The sequence below is a fragment of the Schistocerca americana genome, chromosome 6 (assembly GCF_021461395.2).
Source record: "Schistocerca americana isolate TAMUIC-IGC-003095 chromosome 6, iqSchAmer2.1, whole genome shotgun sequence".
Lineage (NCBI taxonomy): Eukaryota > Metazoa > Arthropoda > Insecta > Orthoptera > Acrididae > Schistocerca > Schistocerca americana.
Genome location: NC_060124.1, coordinates 85,374,067 through 85,398,153, shown reverse-complemented (window position 1 = coordinate 85,398,153; position 24,087 = coordinate 85,374,067). Strand labels below are relative to the sequence as shown.

Below are 24,087 nucleotides of genomic sequence, written 5' to 3'. Positions count from 1 at the left end.
GGGTTTGGTGGGACTTGTGGAGTCACCATTAGATCATGGGCGGAACCTCCAAAAGCCGCACAGAAATGGTTGTTTTACTATATTTTCTCTGTCAACAGCGAACCAAAATCCAATCTAGGATTCCAAGACGGCTATGCACAGAAAGTGGCTGAAATTTTTAACGTATGCTCCTAAGAGTCCCGGCGCGAACAGCTTTGAAAATTTTCTTGGTATCTTTATCCGGCTCCGATATTTAGAAGTTCAAAGATATCCTAGCTGTACACGTAAAATACGCACTTAAAATTCGATGAGAGGCGAAAACGTAGGTAATAAAGTGACGTAACGTGGAGAAATAGGCTCTAAAGTGTCTCCGTTATCATCTGGGGACTCCATGTTGCAGTACTGAAACACAGGCAATATCTTTTTGCACGTAGAATCCGGTATGAGACGTAAAATTAATTTGCGTGATTTAATTTCAAATAAGTAAACTATCTAAATTTTGTTGACCAACAGATTTCTTTTCGTTTGAATTACACACCCTGATGCAGCGGAAGGGAACCAGCGGAAAAGTGCTGTCGGAGCGCAAAGAAGTGCGAATATGTTTGTATAGCAAATGTTTGGCAACATTTTTAATGGCGCTGAGGAAGTTAGAATGAGGCTGCTGGTACTCCCATTTTCAGTCTGAGTCTTTTAAAATAAACGCTAATATATTTGTCACTATTGTTCTCCGCTAGGGGCATTTTTACTCTCGTTAAATATTAGTTACAAGAAGTCCAGCAAATACTTACAACCAAATGGTACCATGCGGTTCAAAGAATTTTTTACAGTAATGTTTTATCTTAATGTGAGGTGTGTAAAGCATTATTTATACATGGCGATGTGTGCAGCCGGCGTAGTGCGTTTCCGTGTTGGTTTTACAGGTGCTTGAAAATGACAAGTAGTCGAAATTAGCTAATCGCACGATAAATTAAAAATCACATTAAGGTCTACTACGGACCAAGTTTATCTTCTAACTCTCGTTCCTGCAGCCCTTTTCCTTAGTAAAATGGTTCTAGGCATGCCACTTGACTATAGGCCTATACACAGAGTGTTACAAAAAGGTACGGCCAAACTTTCAGGAAACATTCCTCACACACAAATAAAGAAAAGATGTTATGTGGACACGTGTGCGGAAACGCTTAATTTCCATGTTAGAGCTCATTTTATTACTTCTTTTATAGACTGTTAGATTGCCTGTTTTTCTGCAAACAGCGTCTGGATCTGTGAACATCGTTTATACCACGAACAAATACCGACGAGTAAACAACGCTGACAGCACCATTCGGCCGAACTGAATAGAGTGGTTCCGACCTAAAAAAGCATACCGCAATACTCAGTGAATTGTCGCGTTGTTCCGGGTACTTCTGAGAAGGGCCGAGCAAAGGCGAGACATTCCTAGCCTCGGCCTACACACGCTGCAAGCGCGAATTTTGGAACAGCGTGGTTGTCTCTGTTCTAAACAACCCACTATGTTAAGAGAACTTCTTTGAGCGACATGAGCGAGAGATTTACAGGAAACTGGTAGGAGGAAATGCTACTCACTGATTCATTGAGGTAATCCTGAACAGGATTAACTTACGCAGTATGGATTGGAGAGCGATGACCATTTGTATTGTACATCACCTATATCGCTTTCTACGGACCTGTGACTAAACTGAGAATTTCTTATGGAGGTTTGGTTCCGCAACGGTATGCTGCACACTCCAAAGAGACCAGTGTGCTCATTTAAGTGGATGACTAATACGAGTATACACTACTGGCCATTAAAATTGCTACACCAAGAAGAAATGCACATGATAAACGAGTATTCATTGGACAAATATATTATACTGGAACTGACATGTGATTACATTTTCACCCAATTTGGGTGCATAGATCCTGAGAAATCAGTACCCAGAACAACGACCTCTGGCTGTAATAATGGCCTTGATACTCCTGGGCATTGAGTCAAACAGAGCTTGGATGGCGTGTATAGCTACAGCTGCCCATGCAGTTTCAACACGATCCACTGTTCATTAAGAGTAGTGACTGGCGTATTGTGACGAGCCAGTTGCTCGGTCACCATTGACCAGACGTTTTCAATTGGTTAGAGATCTGGAGAACGTGCCGGCCAGGGCAGCAGTCGAACATTTTCTGTATCCAGAAAGGCCCGTACTGGACCTGCAACATGCGGTCACCCATTATCCTGCTGAAATGTGGTGTTTCGCAGGGATTGAATGAAGGGTAGAGCTACGGGTCGTAACACATCTGAAATGTAATGTCCACTGTTCAAAGTGGCGTCAATACGAACAAGAGGTGACCGAGTCGTATACCAATTGCACCCCATACCATCACGCCGGGTGATACGCCAGTATGGCGATGACGAATATAAGCTTCGAATGTGCGTTCACCGCGATGTCGCCAGGGACGGCTGCGACCATCATGATGCTGTAAACAGAACCTGGATTCATCAGAAAAAATGACGTTTTGCCATTCGTCGTTGAGCACACCACCGCAGGCGCTCCTGTCTGTGATGCAGCGTCAAGGGTAACCGCAGCCATGGTCTCCGAGCTGATAGTCCATGCTGCTGCAATCGTCGTCGAACTGTTCGTGCATATGGTTGTTGTCTTTCAAACGTCCCAATCTGTTGACTCATGGATCGAGACGTGGCTACACGATCCGTTACAGCCATGCGGATAAGATGCCTGTCATCTCGAGTGCTAGTGATATGAGGTCGTTGGGATGGCGTTCCGTATTACCCTCCTGAACACACCGATTCCATATTCTGCTAACAGTCATTGGATCTCGACCAACGTCGCGATACGATAGACCGCAATCGCGATAAGCTACAATCCAACCTTTATCAAAGTCGGAAACGTGATGGTACGCATTCCTCCTCCTTACACGAGGCATCACAATAACGTTTCACCAGGTAACGCCGGTCAACTGCTGTTTGTGTATGAGAAATGGGTTGGAAACTTTCCTCATGTCAGCACGTTGTAGGTGTCGCCACCGGCGCCAACCTTGCGTGAATGCTCTGAAAAGCTAATCATTTGCATATCACAGCACCTTCTTCCTGTCGGTTAAATTTCGCGTCTGTAGCACGTCATCTACGTGGTTTAGCAATTTTAATGGCCAGTAGTGTAATATCAGGTGAGCTACTTTTAGTGTATCGGTAAACAAAGTAACGCTGGTGTAGAGGAGGAGAGGTGTAATAAAGAGTTTTAAAGTATGGAGGATATTCGTCCGAGTAACATTGTGGGTATTCTCTTGTATAGTTAGTAGGAGCTCCACTGACTACAAGCTAAGCGGGTTAAACACAGCGCTATCCCACTAGGTGAAAATGACTACGATGATGATAGAGCTGATGGCAGAGTGGCTCTGGTTGATGAGAGGCAAGCCGTTGTTCTACATTTCAGAGCGGCCACAGAAGCTCATAAAACAGTGAGGGAGATGAAGGGCCTGCGGAACTTGCGGCGAGTTCGTCAGCTTGCGTGCGTGGGCCTCTCTCGGTTATTAAGTAGAGCCGCTAAGCGGGCCGGGACTAGAGGGCCGCGCGCGGAATGCTGGGAAACTGCTGGCCTGGGATTACGGACCGCCACACGTGAGCCGCTCGCCGCGCGGATCGACCCGACACGAAACAGCGGCGCCGAGCCGGCCAAATATTTTGGCAGCTCGGAGGAAGCGGTGTGTCTGCGTCCGGCCAGATAAAGGCAGGGCCAGGGAGAGGCGGACCAATCTCGGAGCGGCGCACTGCGGCGGGTACCTCAGCATCACGACAGTAGCTCGGGTCAAATGCGGGGACGGCAGGAAGACAAAACAGAATAAAAGAACTGAAGAGTGTGAACATCCCGTTTGTCGGGAGAATCAAATAAACAACCAAAAACCTCCCCCTTCCTAATCGGCCTGCTGAATTGCGATATAACTGAAAGTGATCGCGTATGCCTAACGAAATTTTACAGTGAGTAGGCCATCCTTACAGAAGGAAAATAATACCGATTAATAGGACGAAAGTGAACAACAGACCCTTCTGATTCATATGGTTCTTAATGGTTCTAACCACTATGGGACTTGACATCTGAGGTCATCAGTCTCCTAGACATAGAACTATTAAAACCTAAGGACATCACACACATCCATGCCCAAGGCACGATTCGAACCTACGACCGCAGCAGCTGCGCGGTTCCGGACTGAAGCGCCCAGAACCGCTCGGCCACAGTGGCCGGCAGACAGTTCTGAAGGATGAATCTATTCTAAACCTAATCTAAATACTGACGATAATGTTGGAATGGGTGGAAATTTAGTGCAATCGCTCACAAACCACACAGGGGGAAAAGGGTACCACGTAATATTTTAATACAAAAATACTGACTATACAAAAAAAATACTGATTAGCTAAAAAGGGATAATTAACGGTCGCTAGCCCACTAGGGCAATGAGTCTCCAGAATCTTAAGAAAGGTTATGGCAAAGAAATTTACAACGGAATGTTGTCACATTTTTCCACAACACAAGAGTTTCAGAGAAAATAAATGCATCAGAAAGCGCTGAGTTTGTAGTTATTTATTCTGAAATGTTGAATTATGAAAGTTAAGGTAAATGAAGTTACTGGTTACATAAATGACTAGCGCTAACTAAAACTTCGTTATGTAAAAATGAATTTCAGTAATCTCACTGTAACGTAATGCAAAATTTAAAGAAAGGCAAGCAATTTACTTTTAATTACTGAAAGACTTGTATTGTATTGTATTGTATGTTAACCGGGGACCTAGAAACGGCAGAGAGGCTACGTTCCCGCCGCAGCCGCAGTGGTCCACACCCCCACGACGACTACCGCAGTCCACTTCACCCCTCCGCCGCCTCACACCGAACCCAGTGTTATTGTGCGGTTCGGCCCCCGGTGGACCCCCCAGGGAACGTCTCACACCAGACGAGTGTGACCCCTGTGTTTGCGTGGTAGAGTAATGGTGGTGTACGCGTACGTCGAGAACTTGTTAGCGGAGCAATCGCCGACATAGCGTCGCTGAGGCGGAATAAGGGGAACCAGGCCGGATTCGCCGAGGCAGATGGAAAACCGCCTAAAAACCATCCACAGACTGGCCGGCTCACCGGACCTCGACACAAGTCCGCTGGGCGGATTCGTGCCGGGGACCAGGCGCTCCTTCCCACTCTGGAAAGCCGTGCGTTAGACCGCTCAGCTAACCGGGCGGGCTACTGAAAGACTTAATGGAATTTATTTTAAGCAAATGAGCAATTGATTTTTCTTTTAATATAAAAACAATCAAATACATACAAACCAAAAGAAGTCACTCGCTAAGCTAAATACAGAATAAATTTAATTGTACATTCTTAATTTCTTTTGTATCTTTAGTTATTAATTTTGCCATTGAAATTTTACGTTACTTTAAGTGAATGAAGTTAATACCCAAAACTGCAAAAAAGTTAACCCTCTGTTTGCAATACAAGACTGAACATTTACTGAGGCAGGAAATTTAGGCTGAAACTGGCCATTAGCAAGCACACAAAACTGGCAGTAACTAGTTAATCAATTTTCGTATTTTTACGACCCTCGGTGATTGCGTGGAAAGGAAAAGGAGCCTGTTTGGTAATAATGTCTGAGGACAATGACAACACACGTGCCCAAAATTTTATATATTGGAGATTATTATTCAAGTCAGTCATACTTTGTGAAACAAATGTCGATGGGTGTTACAGCTGCACGAACGGCAAAGAATGTAGCCGACGACAATGCTGAGCTGTCGCTGTTGCTGCTGCTGTTTGAGAACCACGAGTTGTCTCCAGAGCCACGGATAATTATGAAACAGGAAATAGTTAGAATTGCAGCTTCCTCCACCTGTCCACTACTACCGCGCTCAAAGTAGTGGAGGGTAAACGAATCAGGTGCGCCTAGACTAGAGCGATCATAGTTGCAAACCGCGTCTGCAAGAGCGCCCTAGAAACACTTCCGCACTCTTTCATGACACAACTTGTTCTGCTTCCGCCCGCCCACTGACAAACAACGGAACAGCTACTGCCATTTTGTCATTGTTATTGATACAGTAAAATAAATTTCCCTTTGCTATTCCCGCAATTTACAATTTTTAAATTACGACGGTTGTCCACGAGTGTTGTCGTAGTGTTGTATCAACGTTCCAATATCCTCGTCATAGAAAGCAGCCGCCTGTGCTTTCGGCCAGTTATCTGCACTGGTCTGCAGCTCGTTGTCTGTGGAAATAATTTGTCTTCATAACCAGCGGTTCTTGTGAGCAGAGATGAGACTCAGGGGGAAGCCAATTACGGATTGTATTTTGGGTAATCAAGCACTTCTCATCAGAGACGCTGCAGGCGCGTCTTCATTGCCCCTGCAGTCTGCGGCCGAGAATTGCTATGACGGAGGAACTGCTCGACAGTTGCGTTATGTGGGCTGCATGACAACAGGCGAAATCTCTAACCAGACACTCACACTTGGCGGGAGACGCTATTCCCTACGCATCTTTAGGTGCTCACTGTTCACTCAAAACTGAAAAGAGCGACGCGACACGATCGACGGGCATACTAGAGACACTGCCCAACACATCTGTGCAAAGTGTTACTGGATGTTCCCAGTGGTTTCCATTTCGCGACCGATCGGACCTTACTTTCTGGACATCCCTGTTATAATTACAATCAGTTATGTGCAGTCATAAATAAATACACTATTACATCCTTTACATATTAAATATAGTTTCTTTAATAAAGGGTACAGATTCAGAATTTGAAGTACGATTATTAAACGCCAAAAACATTTTGGATAATGCAGAAGGTATTTTTCTGGATTTACGATGTTACAGTAATGTTTCTTACACGTAAGTCATTTGTATCCAAAGAGTTCAGAAGATACTGAGTTATCACAGAATTATGCTTCCTATCTCATAACTGTAAAAAGTGAGACGGATTAGAAAATAAGTAATTTATGAATAACGTTGTAGCAAGTGCCATAAGATGAAACTAACTGCTTCTAAGAGCCAACAGGAAAGTTTTTAAGGATTAGAAAATGTCTAGCCTCTTTACTGTGATCACCGTATATATTTGACGTCAACGTGCAACAACCACCCATAGACGTCAGGTGGCAGCACTAGCAGTGGAGGGTATATAAAACGTGTCTTGAGGGACACGGAAAACACTGTAGTAATTATCGTTATGCGGAAGCGGAGCAGTTCATCTGAGGTCCAAAAGGACGTGAACATTGGTTTTGGAGCAAGTTGTGGAAACATTTGCTAAACTGCTAAGTTTGTAAATTGTTCGTGTGCCGCCACTGTTAAAATGGAAAAATGGCAAAATGGCACTATCCAAAGCACGCGCCGCTGCAATTGTGATGCACCACACATGCAGATGACAGGGTTGAACGACAACTGCGGATTGGAACTGTTGACCAAATGAACGCCTACGTGAACCAACGGTTACTAACAGTGGCTCCTCAACAAATTCAGCAAAAGTTTCTGCATAACGGCATTCCACAGCAGGCGTCTGGTTCATGCACCCATGCTGACGGCAGTTCATCGGCGACGAACGCTGGAACATACATTCTAATACCTCAACTGGACGTCTGTTGAGTGACGATAGGTATCCTTTTCAGATGACTCATGTTTTATGCTTCATCACACAGATGGCCGTTGGCGTGTATGCCGTGCAACGTCTGAAAGCCAACACCCTACATTATGGTCTGGGGAATGTTTTCGTGGCACTCTCAATGTGAGCTCGTCGTTCTGGAAGGCACAATGGATCAACGCAAGTATGCATCTATCCTTGAGGAACATGTACCCTCCTAGACACTTTGGCATCTACCAGTAGGACAATGCAATATGTCACACAGCTCGTATTGTACCGTTGTCCCCTGGCCACCAAACTCCCCAGATTACAATACAATCGAGACTCTGAGGGTCTACCTCGATCGTCTATTCGCATCAAGAAACATCAACCGAGAAACCTAGTGCAGTTTGCCACGGCACTGGAGACGGCATGGCTCCACATTCCTGTCAGTGGCATTCAGCACTTTCTTCCGGAACGTTTTGCAGTGGTCCGTAATACAGTGAAGGGCAAAAGAAACTGTTATAGGCATGCATATTCAAATGCAGATGTGTAAACAGGCAGAATACGGCGCTGCGTCCGCAACGCCTATATAAGACAACAAGTGTTTGGCCCAGTTGTTAGAGCAGTTACTACCGCCACAATGGCAGGTTATCAAAGTGTAATTGAGTTTCAACGTGGTGCTATAGTTGGCGCTCGAGCAATGGGACATAGCATCTCCGAGGTAGCGATGAAGTAGGGATCTTCGCGTACGACCATTTCACGAGTGTACCTTGAATATCTGGAATCCGGTAAAACATCAAATCTCCGACATCGCTACGGCCGGGAAAAGATCCTGCAACAATGAGACCAACGACAACTGAAAAGAACTGTTCAACGCGAGAAAAGTGCAACCCTTCCGAAAATTGCTGCAGATTTCAATGCTGGGTCATCAGCAAGTGTTACCGTGAGAACCATTCAATGAAACATCATGGATATGGGCTTTCGGAGCCGAAGGCCCACTCGTGTACCCTTGATGACTGCACGACACAAAGCTTTACGCCTCGCCTAGGCCCGTCAACACCAACATTGGACTGTCGATGACTGGAATCATGCACCCTAGTCAGAGGAGTCTTCTTTCAAATTTTATCGGGCGTATGAACGTGGACGGGTATGGTGACAACCTCATGAATCCATTGTCATTGCGCGTCAGCAGGGGACTGTTCAAGCATGGAGGCTATGTAATGGTGTGAAGCGTGTGCAGTTGGAGTGATACGGGAACCCTCATATGTCCAGATACGACTATGACAGGTGACACGTACGTAAGCATCCTCTCTGATCACCGGCACCCATTTATGCCCATTGTAATTCCAACGGACGTGGGAAATTTCACCAGGACAATGCGACGCCACACACGTCCAGAATAGCTATAGAGTGGTTCCACGAACAGTCTTCTCAGTTAAACGCTCCCCTGGCCCCAGACATGAATGTTATTAAGCATATCTGTGATTCCTTGCCGCAACGGCCTTGCCGCAGTGGATACACCGGTTCCCGTCGGATCACCGAAGTTAAGCGCTGTCGGGCGTGGCCGGCACTTGGATGGGTTACCATCCGGGCTGCCATGCGCCGTTGCCATTTTTCGGGGTGCACCCAGCCTCGTGATGCCGATTGAGGAGCTACTCGACCGAATTGTAGCGGCTCCGGTCAAAGAAAACCATCGTAACGACCAGGAGACCAGTGTGCTGATCACACGCCCCTCCTATCGACATCCTCCCCTGAGGATGACACGGCGGTTGGATGGTCCCGATGAGCCACTTGTGGCCTGATGACGGAGTGCTTTGTGATTTCTTGCAACTTGCTGTTCGGAAGAGATATTCACCCCCTTCGTATTCTTGCGGATTTATGGGCAGCCCTGCGGGATTCATGGTGTCAGTTCCCTCCAGCACTACTTCAGACATCAGTCGAGTCCACGCCTAGTCATGTTGCGGAACTTCTGCGTGCTCGCGGGGGCCCTACACGATATTGGGCAGATGTACCAGTTTCTTTGGCTCTTCAGTGCACAAAAGTTGGTTATTCGTCCTTTTTGGCAGGTGGTCACGTTAATGGGGCTGGACAGTGCAATTTAAACAGCAACCGACCGCAACTATGGTTTAAAGAATTATACAGCACGTAAGTTTTCACCTCATTTCACTTCTCACTACCCGTAAAAAAATTTCATGAATCTTTTGACAGAGTTCAAAATAACTAAATCTCTTGTAAATTTTGTCGAATTCTGAAAACAAATCTCTTTATGTTAATACAGCAAACAAAGAGCGAATAAACAAAGACGTTTCAGCAAGAGACAAGAGAACGAGTAACATCCATCTGAAGATAGATTTGCAAGAAATCTGGAACCGGTCGTGGTTTGATTCAAATGAACCTTTATTAACCAATAATTGTGGCTAGTTCGATTCCATATTTTTAGATTTACAGAAGGCTTTTAGACCCCGTTCGTCACAACCAACTTCTTGTCAAACTGCTTGCTTGTCAGTTGGTCAGTTGTGCAATGGATTCTTGATTTCCTCTCAAGAACGTCACAGTTCGTAGTAACTAAAGGAAAGTAATAAAGGAAGACAGGAGGAATATCTGGCACTCTCCAAGGAAGCGTTATACGCTCCCTGCAGTTCCTGATTTACATATAAGATTTGGGAGACAATTTGAGCAGCTATCTTAGATTGTTTGCAGCTGATGCTGTCATTTACCGCCTTGTAAAGTCAGAAGATGATAAAGCCAAATGCAAAATGATTTACACAAGAATTATGAATGATGCGAAAAGTGTCAGTTAACTATAAATAATGAAAAATGTGAAGTCGTCCACATGAGCTCTAACAGAAATCCGCTAAATTTCGGATACATGGTAAACTACATAAATCTAAAGGCTGTAAATTTAAATAAATACTTAGGGATTATAATTAGGAATAACTGGAACGATGGCATAGATATGAATCAAACAAAGACTTAGATTTATTGACAGAACACTTAGAAAGTGCAACAGGCCTGCTGAAGAGACTTGTTAAATTATGGTTCGCCGCCCTCTTCTGGAGTATTGCTGTGCGGTGTTGAATCCGCATCGATTGAAAGAGCACATTGAAAAACTTCAGAAAAGAGCATCACGTTTTGTATTATCGTGAAATAAGGGAGATAGTGCCATAGATGTGATAAGCAAGTTGGGGAGGCGGTCATTAAAACAATGGCGTTTTTCGTTGCGGTAGCATCTTATGAAATTTCAATTACCAACTTCCTCCCTTAGTTTGTGAAAATATTTAGCTGGAGGCATTCTAAGCAAGAAATAATTATTATCTTAATAAAATAAGAGAAATGAGAGCTCGCACGGTAATATTTAAATGCTCGTTTTTCCCGCGCCCTTTGTGAGACTGGAGCGGTGGGAAATAGCTTGAAAGTGGTTTGATGAACCCTCTGCCAGGTACATACTTGTGAATTGCAGAGTTATCATGTAGATGTACATGTAAATCAATGCTGCTTAAATTATAAACCTTATAATACGAGGGTTATTCGGAAAGTAAAGAACTATGGGTCGCGAAATGGAAAATACAGTGAAAATCTGATGAGTCTTTGCACAGATGCGTTGAGCACTGTGTCTAGAACGCCCGTCGATCGCATCATCTCCCTCTTTTCAGTTCTGAGCTCACAGTGAGAACGTAAAGATGGCTAGAAATTAGCGTCTCCCGCCAAGTATGAGTGTCTGGCGAAAGATTACGCCTGACGCTATGCAATCCACGTAACATAACTGTCAAGCGGTTCGTTCTACACGAAATCCTGGGCCTCATTCTGCAGGGGCAATGAAGATGCTCCTGCAGCGTTTTCGATAGGAAGTGTTTGATAACACACAATACAGCCCGTAATTGGCTACCCCTGCGGTTCATCTCTGCTCAAATGAACCACTGGCTATGAAGACAATATTTTGACACAAACAACGAGCTGCAGTCCAGAGTAGAAAATTCTCGAAAAGCACTGGCGGCTGTCTTCTACGACGAGGGAATTAAAAAGTTGGTACAACGCTACGACAGATGTCTAAGTCTGAGCGGCAACTGTGTAGAGAAGTAGCTGGAAGGTGTAGCTAACCGTTGCAAATAAAACAGTTTTGATTTTCACTGTGGTTTCCATTTCGTGACCTACCGTTCATTACTTCCCGAATAGCCCGCGTATTACGACGACGAGTCTCGAAGTGTCAACGTTAGACAAGGCAGAGAGAAGTTTTTGATCAAATTGTCAGTAGTACCGACGCACTGCGTTTTATTTGTGATTAAACAAGTACAGAAACACAGCAATAACTTTGACTAATAGCGCAGGAGTCAGTAAGAAAAATTTCTCATATTTGTTAAATTTTTTACAAGTGAGTAATAGAATAAAACTCATGAAAAAATGTCAATATTGACTTGTTTTCCTTCTACCCCATTCTTGGGATCAGCTATTGTAAAGTAGACTCCATGTGATTTTGAGGAAAAAATGGCAACATCGTCCACAGGTTTTTATGTTTTGTAGCTGATAAACGTGACTATATCGACTTCTTTTCCGTTCTTTTGCTTCAGAGTAGGAATTTTCATTAGCTATTTAAGATGGATGAGTATGAAACTCTTTGACCATATTGCATTAGGAGATCTGACACGTCTGTATTAACAACAATGGTTCAGCAACATCTTTATAATCAAAGAAGTCAGTTGTATGTATTGGTATTGCGTGGAATGGGTTCATAGCTTCAGATAAGTAATTTTGAGTAAATCATGCGGTACAATGGCCTTGCCTACCTTTCTCGTCTTTCTACAATTGCAAAATCTCTGTATCCTCGCATGTACTGAACCGGGAGAGATCACTTGATGATGACCTGTTAATATGTTGTAATACGTTGATTCCTCTCGTTGCCAATGTTGGTGATTAAACGACCCAGCACACTGTAGGCTTAACGTTGTAGTCATCAGTGTTTGGTGGTGTGTATCATAAAATATGATAAATGTGATTAATAATTTATAGCAGTAAGTGGCATTGGTGTATGATCGCCTACGCCATTCCCACTAACAGCGTAGTTCCATAAACGACGAGTTCATTGAGGCCTCACACACGAACGATATATCGCTGGTAATCGCGGCAGTACAAGTAATGTCGTCTTGCAGTTCAGCACACGACTGATTTACCGGGTGATTTCGGCCGTTATTTCTAAGGTCATTAAGTCAGGAAGCTCTTTGTGTAAAATTATCTGATATGTATAGCAAAACTGCATAATGAAACTCATAATTAACAGTAGTGTATCTTTATGGAACTTGCTTTCGAACGTTATTTCTTTTTCAGACGTAAATTATCTGCTACTTATGTTAAAAAAAATTTGGAAGTGTCCACAATTGTATGACTTCTTTGCTGAGTTCATTGCTAGCCTGTAAAGAAATACCTTCTGTTTCCTTGTAGCTTTACCTGCTCCATTTTATATTATCCTGCAAATACGAGTAGTTCTTACAGTTTAGTGTATGATTGTTTCCTTGAGAATACATGCATTGATAGGGCAATGCACTTTTATTAGGGAGGATACTTATTCTGTATGATATTATGAATGTGTTTATAGCTTGGGTTTTCGGAGCAATTAATCTGCTTACACAGGTCAGTCCTTCAGGATAACTCTTTTCAAAATAGGTACCCTGTATCTATCTTTTAGATTATGTAATATTTTTCATTCACACCAAGGCGTTACGTTCATGACTCCGGGCTGTATTTCACAAATTCGTCTTGAACTGATGAACTCCTGATACCCTTGGGCTCAATATTTGCTGACGACTGCCTACTTGCAGTCTACGGACCTAATTTACTGCTGTTCGAGTCTTAATGTAAAGTAGTGAATGGTTCGCATAATTCATCTCTGAAGGATTTCCAAACGCAGCTGTGATTGTTTTAACATAACGAAATACCTCTTCATTCGTCGCTTTTACCGTTTCCCACATTTCCTTCCATTTTAATTTTTTCTTTGGTTTTCTAATCGTCGGCGCTCACGGGGCACTGCCTGGTTGCCCCAGCATAGTTACGCCAATGCGTCGTAGTCCTATGCGTAAGTTCAAAGCTTAAATCCTCATTCACGTCGTGGACACAATTTTTTGAAAAAATTCTATAAATTAACTTTTAGTACTCCTGTTTGTTATACGACTTTTCACATATCGTGTCCGAAAGTGCCTGTATTGTGCAGTAACATTGTCTCTAAAGAAAGTAAATCGATTTGTAGCCAATTTGAGGCACCAACTCTGAATCTTTTACTTTTACCATAAAATATTTCTGTGTTGGAGATACCTCAGTACTTATGAAATCATGTATCAACATTTCAGCTAATACTGCATATTTCCTTCATCGGTGTGTGTAGTACTGTTGTGGCAATGTTACTTTACTGTGCTGTCATCAGTCCTCCAACTTCAGTTCCTCAGATGGGAATGTAAAGTCGGCGCCTGATGAGATTTTATGAGTAGAGAGGAAAGACTCTAAGGCTGCTTATCGACTGTAGATTGCGATAAAACAGGAACTACTGACTTTCATTCATACGACAAATTTTATTTACCACGCTCATTTTAAGGTAGCATATCAGCAAGAGTAAAATCATTAGGTATTAGAGCTAAAGCTGCCTCGTGGCAGTAATATTACAAGCCTTTATGAAGAATACTTGCAAAATGACGAATCAATGTTCAGGCCTCTTTTGCAGCACAACGTCAGCTACAATCCAGGAGTATATGAAAATTGGCCCAGTCGCAAAATTCTTTTTATTGTTTAAAAAACATGCTTTTTAATTTACGTTTCAAGAATGAAAGTAATGTATGAAATGCATTTTAAACGTATAGAACCAAAGAAAAAGAAAATGTGATTCAGTTCGCCAACGCGAAACTGATGCAATTTCCCTGAGCCGTGTAGTGTAAATGTGACCGATCGCTCTGAAACAAGTGATTAAGACATCTATCTCTCACAAGGGAAGTGTGCAAGAAACGTGACACACTTCAGGTAAGGCAGCCCCCCCCCCTCCCCCCTCCGCAGGTCGCTCTGGAAACGTCTCCATCTGCGCTATAGCAGTTGTGGGCTCTTATGTCTGACGAAGTAGCGAGTCATATGCTGATTGTTGAAGTATGATGAAAAGATTCTGTCACATTTGGAGGTTGTTGAACTTGTCCTTAAGGATACACGATTTTCTTATGAAGCAGCTGGTCATGTGGTTGGAACTGTCAAGGAATACCACGTCCCATTGCGCAGGATGAATTCGACAATGTTTTCGGAACTTAATTGTTTTCAGTAATGTGAACATTCAACTTTCAACTGAACAAGAATAGACATTATGGCTATGTTGACAATTTTTTGTTGCACAGGTCCTAAGTTTCGTGTTGCATGCCCATTTGTAGCGCTATCCTTTCAAAGACGTTGTTCGCGTTTTCTAGTGTACAATGACCAGAGAAATCACGTACAATGGATCCGAGATGCATCAAGATCTTACAGTATACCACAAAATACTTAAATTATATGATAGTGTTTATCACTAAATAAAATTAACAGAGGATTAAACAGACTACAGGTTATTATACAATAATGACTACTATTCAGTAGAGGGCCAAGTTGTTTCAGTGATTTCCACAATATTTCAGGTTGTTGGTTTTACCACAAATTATATACCAGCACAGTGCGTGTAGGCGAGGGGCAGAGAGGGAACAAGTTTTACTTTCATCTGTGAGACCGTAGAGCCCGTGGTTGCTTTATAGTTGTTAAAGGTAATTCGGTCGGACAATTCCCAGAAATTAATTTCGTATATCAAACATTTTGAGCAGTTTGTCTGGTTACATTCTTAACGGCTAACTGTATTTACGCTAATTGTACACTTGTCATTGGAAACTATAGCTATCGTTTAAGACACTGGAATAACCGTCCAAAGCGACGTAAAGTGGTATGGCCACATGAAACAAATACAAGGAAAAGCGAAAGATATGCTAAGATGCATAGGAATGATCTCACGGAGATGTAATTCGTACACGAAAGAAGTGGCTTCCAAAACACTAGTTGGATCGATTCATGAATATCGCTTATCAGTTTGGGGTCCTTTCCGTGTAGGAAAACTAGAAAAGAGATAGAGAGAGAGAAAGAGGATGTGTGTGTGTGTGTGTGTGTGTGTGTGTGTGTGAGAGAGAGAGAGAGAGAGAGAGAGAGAGAGAGAGAGAGAGAGAGAGGGAGGGAGAGAGAGAGAGAAAATCCAACAAATAGCGTTGCGACTCGTCACGGAGTCGTTTACTCAACTCTAGAGCATTGCGGACATTTTCCACAAACTGAAATGGCATGAGCCACAAGAGAGATTTACTAATGAAATTTCGTGACAGTACGTTATGAGGAGAGTAGGGAAACATATTACTTCCTTCCACTTACTTTACGCGAAGAGACCGCAACGAGAAAATCCGAGAAATTAGAGCTGATACAGAGGTTCATCTATAATCAATCTTCCTTTGCGCCATTCGTGAATAGAACAAGGAAGGATCAGACAGCGGTACCAGGAACACCCTCCGCCGCTGACCACAAGGTCACTTATCGGTTATAGATGTATATGCACTTCAGTATAAAATCATTACGTTTACAGTGGTTGATAAATCTTCTGGTTTGGTTGGTAGGTGGTCAGATGGAATTTAAACATGTTTGACAAGTTTTACTTTAATTATTTCGGCAGCATTCAGGAAGCGATGAAAAAGCAGAGATGAGTTGGTCGCTCCATAGCATTTCTGCGTCGGTCTTTGAATGTTTTTAAAATTTATTTCTAATGTTTCCAGCCGTAAAAGTATCTCTCTCTCCAATAATCAGTACAGTATTTCGTCATATAAGAAACTTCTACACTCCTGGAAATTGAAATAAGAACACCGTGAATTCATTGTCCCAGGAAGGGGAAACTTCATTGACACATTCCTGGGGTCAGATACATCACATGATCACACTGACAGAACCACAGGCACATAGACACAGGCAACAGAGCATGCACAATGTCGGCACTAGTACGGTGTATATCCACCTTTCGCAGCAATGCAGGCTGCTATTCTCCCATGGAGACGATCGTAGAGATGCTGGATGTAGTCCTGTGGAACGGCTTGCCATGCCATTTCCACCTGGCGCCTCAGTTGGACCAGCGTTCGTGCTGGACGTGCAGACCGCGTGAGACGACGCTTCATCCAGTCCCAAACATGCTCAATGGGGGACAGATCCGGAGATCTTGCTGGCCAGGGTAGTTGACTTACACCTTCTAGAGCACGTTGGGTGGCACGGGATACATGCGGACGTGCATTGTCCTGTTGGAACAGCAAGTTCCCTTGCCGGTCTAGGAATGGTAGAACGATGGGTTCGATGACGGTTTGGATGTACCGTGCACTATTCAGTGTCCCCTCGACGATCACCAGTGGTGTACGGCCAGTGTAGGAGATCGCTCCCCACACCATGATGCCGGGTGTTGGCCCTGTGTGCCTCGGTCGTATGCAGTCCTGATTGTGGCGCTCACATGCACGGCGCCAAACACGCATACGACCATCATTGGCACCAAGGCAGAAGCGACTCTCATCGCTGAAGACGACACGTCTCCATTCGTCCCTCCATTCACGCCTGTCGCGACACCACTGGAGGCGGGCTGCACGATGTTGGGGCGTGAGCGGAAGACGGCCTAACGGTGTGCGGGACCGTAGCCCAGCTTCATGGAGACGGTTGCGAATGGTCCTCGCCGATACCCCAGGAGCAACAGTGTCCCTAATTTGCTGGGAAGTGGCGGTGCGGTCCCCTACGGCACTGCTTAGGATCCTACGGTCTTGGCGTGCATCCGTGCGTCGCTGCGGTCCGGTCCCATGTTGACGGGCACGTGCACCTTCCGCCGACCACTGGCGACAACATCGATGTACTGTGGAGACCTCACGCCCCACGTGTTGAGCAATTCGGCGGTACGTCCACCCGGCCTCCCGCATGCCCACTATACGCCCTCGCTCAAAGTCCGTCAACTGCACATACGGTTCACGTCCACGCTGTCGCGGCATGCTACCAGTGTTAAAGACTGCGATGGAGCTCCGTATGCCACGGCAAACTGGCTGACACTGACGGCGGCGGTGCACAAATGCTGCGCAGCTAGCGCCATTCGACGGCCAACACCGCGGTTCCTGGTGTGTCCGCTGTGCCGTGCGTGTGATCATTGCTTGTACAGCCCTCTCGCAGTGTCCGGAGCAAGTATGGTGGGTCTGACACACCGGTGTCAATGTGTTCTTTTTTCCATTTCCAGGAGTGTATGATGGGTTTCTAAACATTAATTTGAAATAGTGAAGTGTGTTTTCAGCATCTGTGAAGTTCCATCAGTCTTCTGCACACAGAAGTCCTTTCTTCCATTTTAGTAGAAGGCACACCATTGATTGGTGGTCATACCACTTTCCACTTGCAACCCTGAGAGACTCTATGTGTTTGTAGTTAAACAGAATTTCCGCTACTGACTCCGTGACGTTATAGCCCCTTCGACATGTTTAATCGAGTGAGATCACATGGTGATTGTGACGCCAGACACGTTCTTTGCATTACAGTGGCTAGGACACCGTACAGGCATCCTGATTGAGGCCCACGTGAGTTACCTAATTCGCTTAAAGTAAGTGCCATAGTGATTTCCCCATCCTTGCGCGATTAGATTTTGTTGTTCATCTCTATTGACTTTGTCGTCGAGGTTAAACCCTAAAATTTTTTCCTCCCTCGTTTTTCTCCCTTCTTTAGTTTTTCCGCAAGTGAAGCGGCAAGACATAGAGAGGCAGTTTGTTCAAATAGCTCTGAGCGCTATGGGACTTAATGTCTGAGGTCATCAGTGCCCTAGAACTTAGAACTACTTAAACCTAACTAACCTTAAGACATCACATACATCCATGCCTGAGGCAGGATTCGATTCTGCTACCCTAGCGGTCGCGTGGTTCCAGACTGAAACGCCTAGAACCACTTGGCCACACTGGCCGGTGGAGTTTGTAGGGTGGCAGAATAAATGAAGGTCAGATTCCCACCTTATATGAGAGCTTTATACCTCGCAACAAGAAGCTGAACGTGACACCTAACGTAATTCGGCGATTATTAGAAAATTTGCCTATCAGTACGTAATGCAAAAAGGGATGACAGTCAGTTGACAGTAATTAACACAACGTTCCTACATAATACATGTCTTTGAGTGGAAGGAAGAACAAGCAGTGAGAGTCGTTTTTGTTTCAAAGCCAGAAGGACAAGGGCAGAAGCGAAGGCGTGCTAGTGGGGTTACCACAGAAACCACTTAAAGGGGTGACACTAGGAAAGTCGGCGACCCCGGCCAGGTGACAGGCGGGAAATGCGTGTAGCACACATCAGCAGAGAGACAGAGAAAAAGCTTTAGGAAGCTGCGTTTTGGAACTCCAAAGGGATACGAACAAAAACAGTGACATATTTCGATCAAGTGTCCAGCGAGTGCAGCACACGTGAAGGTCAATGTACGCATTTAGACGTCGAGAATGGGCACAAAACGTGCGATTGGGGGAAACGTACTGGGAAGGAGAAAAATACTGAAGTTTTGAAGCAGTTTAATAGAAGGGACATTGCGATTGGTAGAGAGAGTTTCCACAAAACAAGAGGAACGCTCCTATCGGTCGAAAAAGGCCATGACGTGAAGAATGAATTGAGCCAGGTCGGGAAGACAGTTCGGCCATGAGTAAGAAACGAGAGAAATTTTCGTGGACTGTTCTCTGACCTGGCATCAAGTTCAGAACGGAGCGCTTAACGCTCTGTATGGCGCAGAGAAGAAATTTGTGTGAACACTGCGTTCACAGCGGCTGAAATCCAGCTAGAAATTAGCTGTAGCAATGCTTAGCTCCAACTGTGAAGAAACGAACCAGCCAATTAGTTAAATGTTCTTGCGAGAACTGAGAGAGCACTATAACATGCACCCTGCTCTTGGCCATGCGCATGTATATCGCCTCATCCTAAGACTAGGGCTGAGTACATGTTTTCTCGCATAACGATAAACACAGGGAGAGTTTCTGCTGGCAAATTCAGCACAGGTTTAATTAGTTTTATAGGGATTTCAGCGGAAGAGATCGACCTAGCAGACGGCAGCTCTTCGCAGCTAAAGGTAAATACCGTGTGCAGAGGCGTAAACTTAATGGTTCAGCAGTTTCCGTCCACTGTAAACTCGAGCTGTTGCAGTGTTACGTGGTTTTATACTTAATTACAGACTTACTACTTCATCAGTTGATTTGTTTTCACCACGTAACGGCCGCTGTTTACGTCCTTCTTCGTCGCTGAGCGATGTATCACTTTTCGTTCTGACGCCGCAACTCTTCCTTTCCTATATCTTTACCACTTTTTATCTATATAAATGATGAACTATTGGTTTTCCCGTTTAACAACTTTTTAATAACTGTGGAAGTATTACAGGCATTGGGTCCCACCAAATGTGTCACCCGCCTATACTTTTTACATGAACCTTTCAAGACTCGATCGATCTATTTACAAAGAGAAAGCAGAATATCTCTTCCTTTGACGTTGTCCAACAACGACCTAGGAAGCTCGACATCGTGGCGGCCCAGGCTCTTCCATGGCTCGCGGTAGTTTGCAGCATTCGTTTTATTCCTTGCCCACTTGCCGCTACGCGGAACTTTCGTGGTGATCGTTGGGCAACGTCTTCCACGTTATCTGCAACATAAATAAACTTTCTTCCCACAGTATTTCTCAAAACCCAAAAACAAACTTAAAGAATAATAACTGTTTTTACAATTCTTCATATAAGTCTTGGTCGATTTAATGAGGGGTGGGACAGACCTAAGCCTTGTGAGACCACACTGTCTTGGGTAATCTTTCGCTCAATTTATCTCATAACTAACCATCCACCGTAGGCTTGATTGTCATCCTAAATAGTATCGATCTTTGAACCGGAATCGGACGATTTTCGTAGTACTGACCAACATCATAACGTGTGTGTAGGAAAAATTTTGTAAAGAAACTTCTAATTAAAATCTAATATTGTTGTGTTTCGGATTAATATTCTTTCTGCGAGTTAATATTTAATATTGTTGTGTATAGGATTTTTTCACTTTTTGATGTTGGCGAGATGTGTTATCCTGACAACTGTTATTATGTTGTCAAATTGAAAACCGTATAAAAGCGTGTATTATTGTGCTAAAAATTGCGACATTAAACATGTCATTTCACCTTACACAGTTGTTCTCAATCATAGAATAAAGTAACCACGTTACAAGTTTACTTTGTGGGCTTATTATGACAGGCTTCCTGTGTACTCAGAGAGATGGTTGTGAAACCCTGTTCACGCCACCGTCTTCTACCGAGGACATGAGCGCATTAGTCTTCTGCTTGCCATCGCCGACGTGAAGCCTACAGTGAAAAGTGGCTGCTTCTGGCTACGTATAACCCCCCCTCAGGTATTTCGAGAAACGCACAGCTCCGCCGGAGAGACTTTGTGGGGCAGCACTTGCCCCTTCCCACGAGGACTAACGCAGAGGCGCACCACAAGGAGTCGCGTGAGGGGTTCGGGCGGGCCGTGCTTCCGGCGGCTGCCCGCCCGTGTTACCGCCACGGCAGACGCGCATGAGCCGGCTTAGCGCCTGTCGGGAGAGCCGCCGTACAGGCAGCCCGAGAAGCGGAGACCGGAACAACAAACAGTGGCGCGGCCGGGATCGGCATCTCAGCTGCCCCACGACACGGAATTACGAACTAACCGGCGTCGCTTTCTTATACAGGAACAATGTGCCGCTTATGTAAACAGGCAGAATACGGCGCTGCGCTCGGCAACGCCTATGAACGGCAACAAGTGTCTGACACTGTTGTTAAGTCGTCGGCACTAGAGATGGGTAGTTCGCGAACGAACGGCTGCAAAGGAACGGTTCACCAAGATGAACGAAAGGACCGAGGAACAAATTCCAAAGAACGATCGGTTCATAGTTCACTTCAGTCGCGGAGGTCTACTTATAGTTCTCGGGAACGAAGGACGATCGGTTCATAGTTCACTAGTTCACTTCGGTCGCGGCGGTCACTTCGGCAGTTCTCGTCCCAGCCTCGGTCGCGTGCTCGTCTCAGTCTCGGTCTCCCTCGGCCGCACTCGTGGTTCTTTGCGTGACCACTGCCGACTGCTCCTACTTAGTCCAGTATCCAGTTGTTCGTTTCGTTCACAGCGCTCTTCCATTTTACATGTGTGCCAAACTGTTCTTGCACTTGGTTCTGGCTATTGAGCGTCCACGACCGGTAATCAAAAAGTATTTTATAGTTACGTAAATTACATAAAAATTACGTTGTATCTAATAGGTACGTCTTTTAAAGTAACAAAAGGGCATATCAGCTCATTTCATTATATCGATGAACAGCAAAAGACATACTAATAATAAGGCAAGATTTTTTTTGTTATTCATATATTTTTTGGTTTGATCGACTCCATTTGAAAAGACGTAGATTGCCATAAAATCGTATTTACTTATTATCTCAGAAACATTTGTTCAGAAGGAGCTTTCAAACCAAAAACTTTACTACTGCGAACTTTATTATCATTATTATTGCTGCATTAACTTTAATAATGCAAAATAAAAACCTAATTCTTACTAAGCGTGTGACGCAAGTATGAGAAAACCACATTTTATTTTATGCTTCCATAAAGTCTCTACTTCGCCTACGAACTCAGAGACAACGTGAAGCATATATAGGGTGTAACCGATTATTGTTTACAACGTAGCATAGCTATGTAGTGGAAGTCGAAGCGAAGAATTTTACACAAGACACTTGCGGTCTATTAAGTTGGGAAACAGTCACCAACAGGTTTACAAGACTACATGAGCTATAGCCCATGCGCGTCGCGTGAGATTTTCATGTTCTCTTCTCTAGCTCTCTACACATCGTCATCGATTGTTTCGCAATTGTTGCTTGCATTCGCTTGTTACTGCTTCACCGCCTAATTGTTACACGTTTGTTTGTTTGTTGTATCTGCTCGTAACGGGCAACACATCGTCCGTAATTGGCGAGCAGTCTGTACTCGGGGCCGGTTTTCCGTGCGCCACCTTATATTATTCCCCTGCGATGAGCCACACAACGCTACAATTGGCTAAACGAGAGGTTCTGCAGAATCACAGAAATTACTTCTACAAGTGTGTAAGAATTCTGTAATGAATAAAAACTCTATACTCCAGGGGGGAGGCAAGTGCCCCCTCTTGGTGCCCTCCATCCTTCAGTCACCTACACTACTAGTTTTCAGTTTTTCGTAAGAACCATATACCAAGCACAAATGAACGGTGAACGGTGAACGGTGAACGAGTAAAAATGATCGGTTCCCAAAAAAGAACGATCAGCAGTGAACTAGTTCCCAAGAATGAACGAGTTTGCCCATCTCTAAGTCGGCACACGGACCGTGCATCCTGACGTTGAGGGGTGAGCATGCCGAGTTTCTGACGTCATAAAGTGGAATGGCACGTTCGGGAGTCTTTCCGAACGTGCAGAGCATGCTGTTTTGTCTAAAACTGACATGGTGAGACCGTGGCTGTGTACAATTAATGCAGGTTAATTCCTACAAAGAAGAAAACAGCAACCAGCCACTATTAATACTGTTATTTATTTAGGTAAATAGCGCCGTTACCGGTTTCGAACTGGCAAGTTCATCGTCGGACGGCTGTTCACATGATTTTCAAGATACACTTTACATTATCGTCCGTTTTCGATTTTTTATTATTTATTATTATTCCACTGTGGTGAAGTATTTTGGGTGTGTTGTTGCCCTACGGTAGAAAAATAGTGTTAGAAGCACCCTATGTGAAAATAACAAACCTCCAAACGATGAAATACAGCGTAAATAAATATGTAAGGTTAAGTGGTTATGGTACTTACGTTGAAAATTCCTCGTGATTTTGTTGCGAAGTTGCAGGATTTTCGACGTAAGTACCATACCCACTTAACCTCACATATTTATTTACGCTGTATTTCATCGTTTGGAGGTTAGTTATTGTCACATAGGGCGCTTCTAACACTGTTTCTCTACCGTAGGGCAACAACACACCAAAAATACTTCGCCACAGTGGAATAATAAAAAATCGAAAATGGACGGTAATGTAAAGTGTATCTTCAAAATCATGTGAACAGCCGTCTGACGATAAACTTGCCAGTTCAAAACCGGTAACGGCGCTATTTACCTAAATAGATAGCGGTATTAATAGTGGCTGGTTGCTCTTTTCTTCTTTGTAAGAATTGACCTACATTATTTCTAGTAGCATGTCAGATATTCTGAGCGTGCGTCTGAGCGATGACCAATCAGATGGCACGCCATCGCCCTTCAGTATGGAGTAGTGAGGCGCCATATTGGCATTCATTTCAAGCCTATACGTATATATGCCGCTTCTGAGCACCAGCAAATTGAGAATCACTCGAAAACCCGTTGTTAACTGTGTGATTGGTCGCAATAAAATAATGAGAACCGTCACATTCGTTGCAAAAGAATTATTGTAACTTGCGTATTATGAGAGTATGCCATTTGAAGGCAACGACACAC

At 44.2% G+C, this 24,087-nt stretch overlaps 1 protein-coding gene and 1 pseudogene across 2 annotated transcripts in view; one reads left to right on the top strand and one right to left on the bottom strand.

The window, feature by feature from the left end:
- The window catches only part of LOC124619434 (calbindin-32), a 747,279-nt gene that overhangs the window by 483,073 nt on the left and 240,119 nt on the right, over positions 1 to 24,087 (bottom strand). The window lies entirely within an intron of this gene.
- Positions 9,059 to 9,176, top strand: LOC124620495 (annotated as a pseudogene).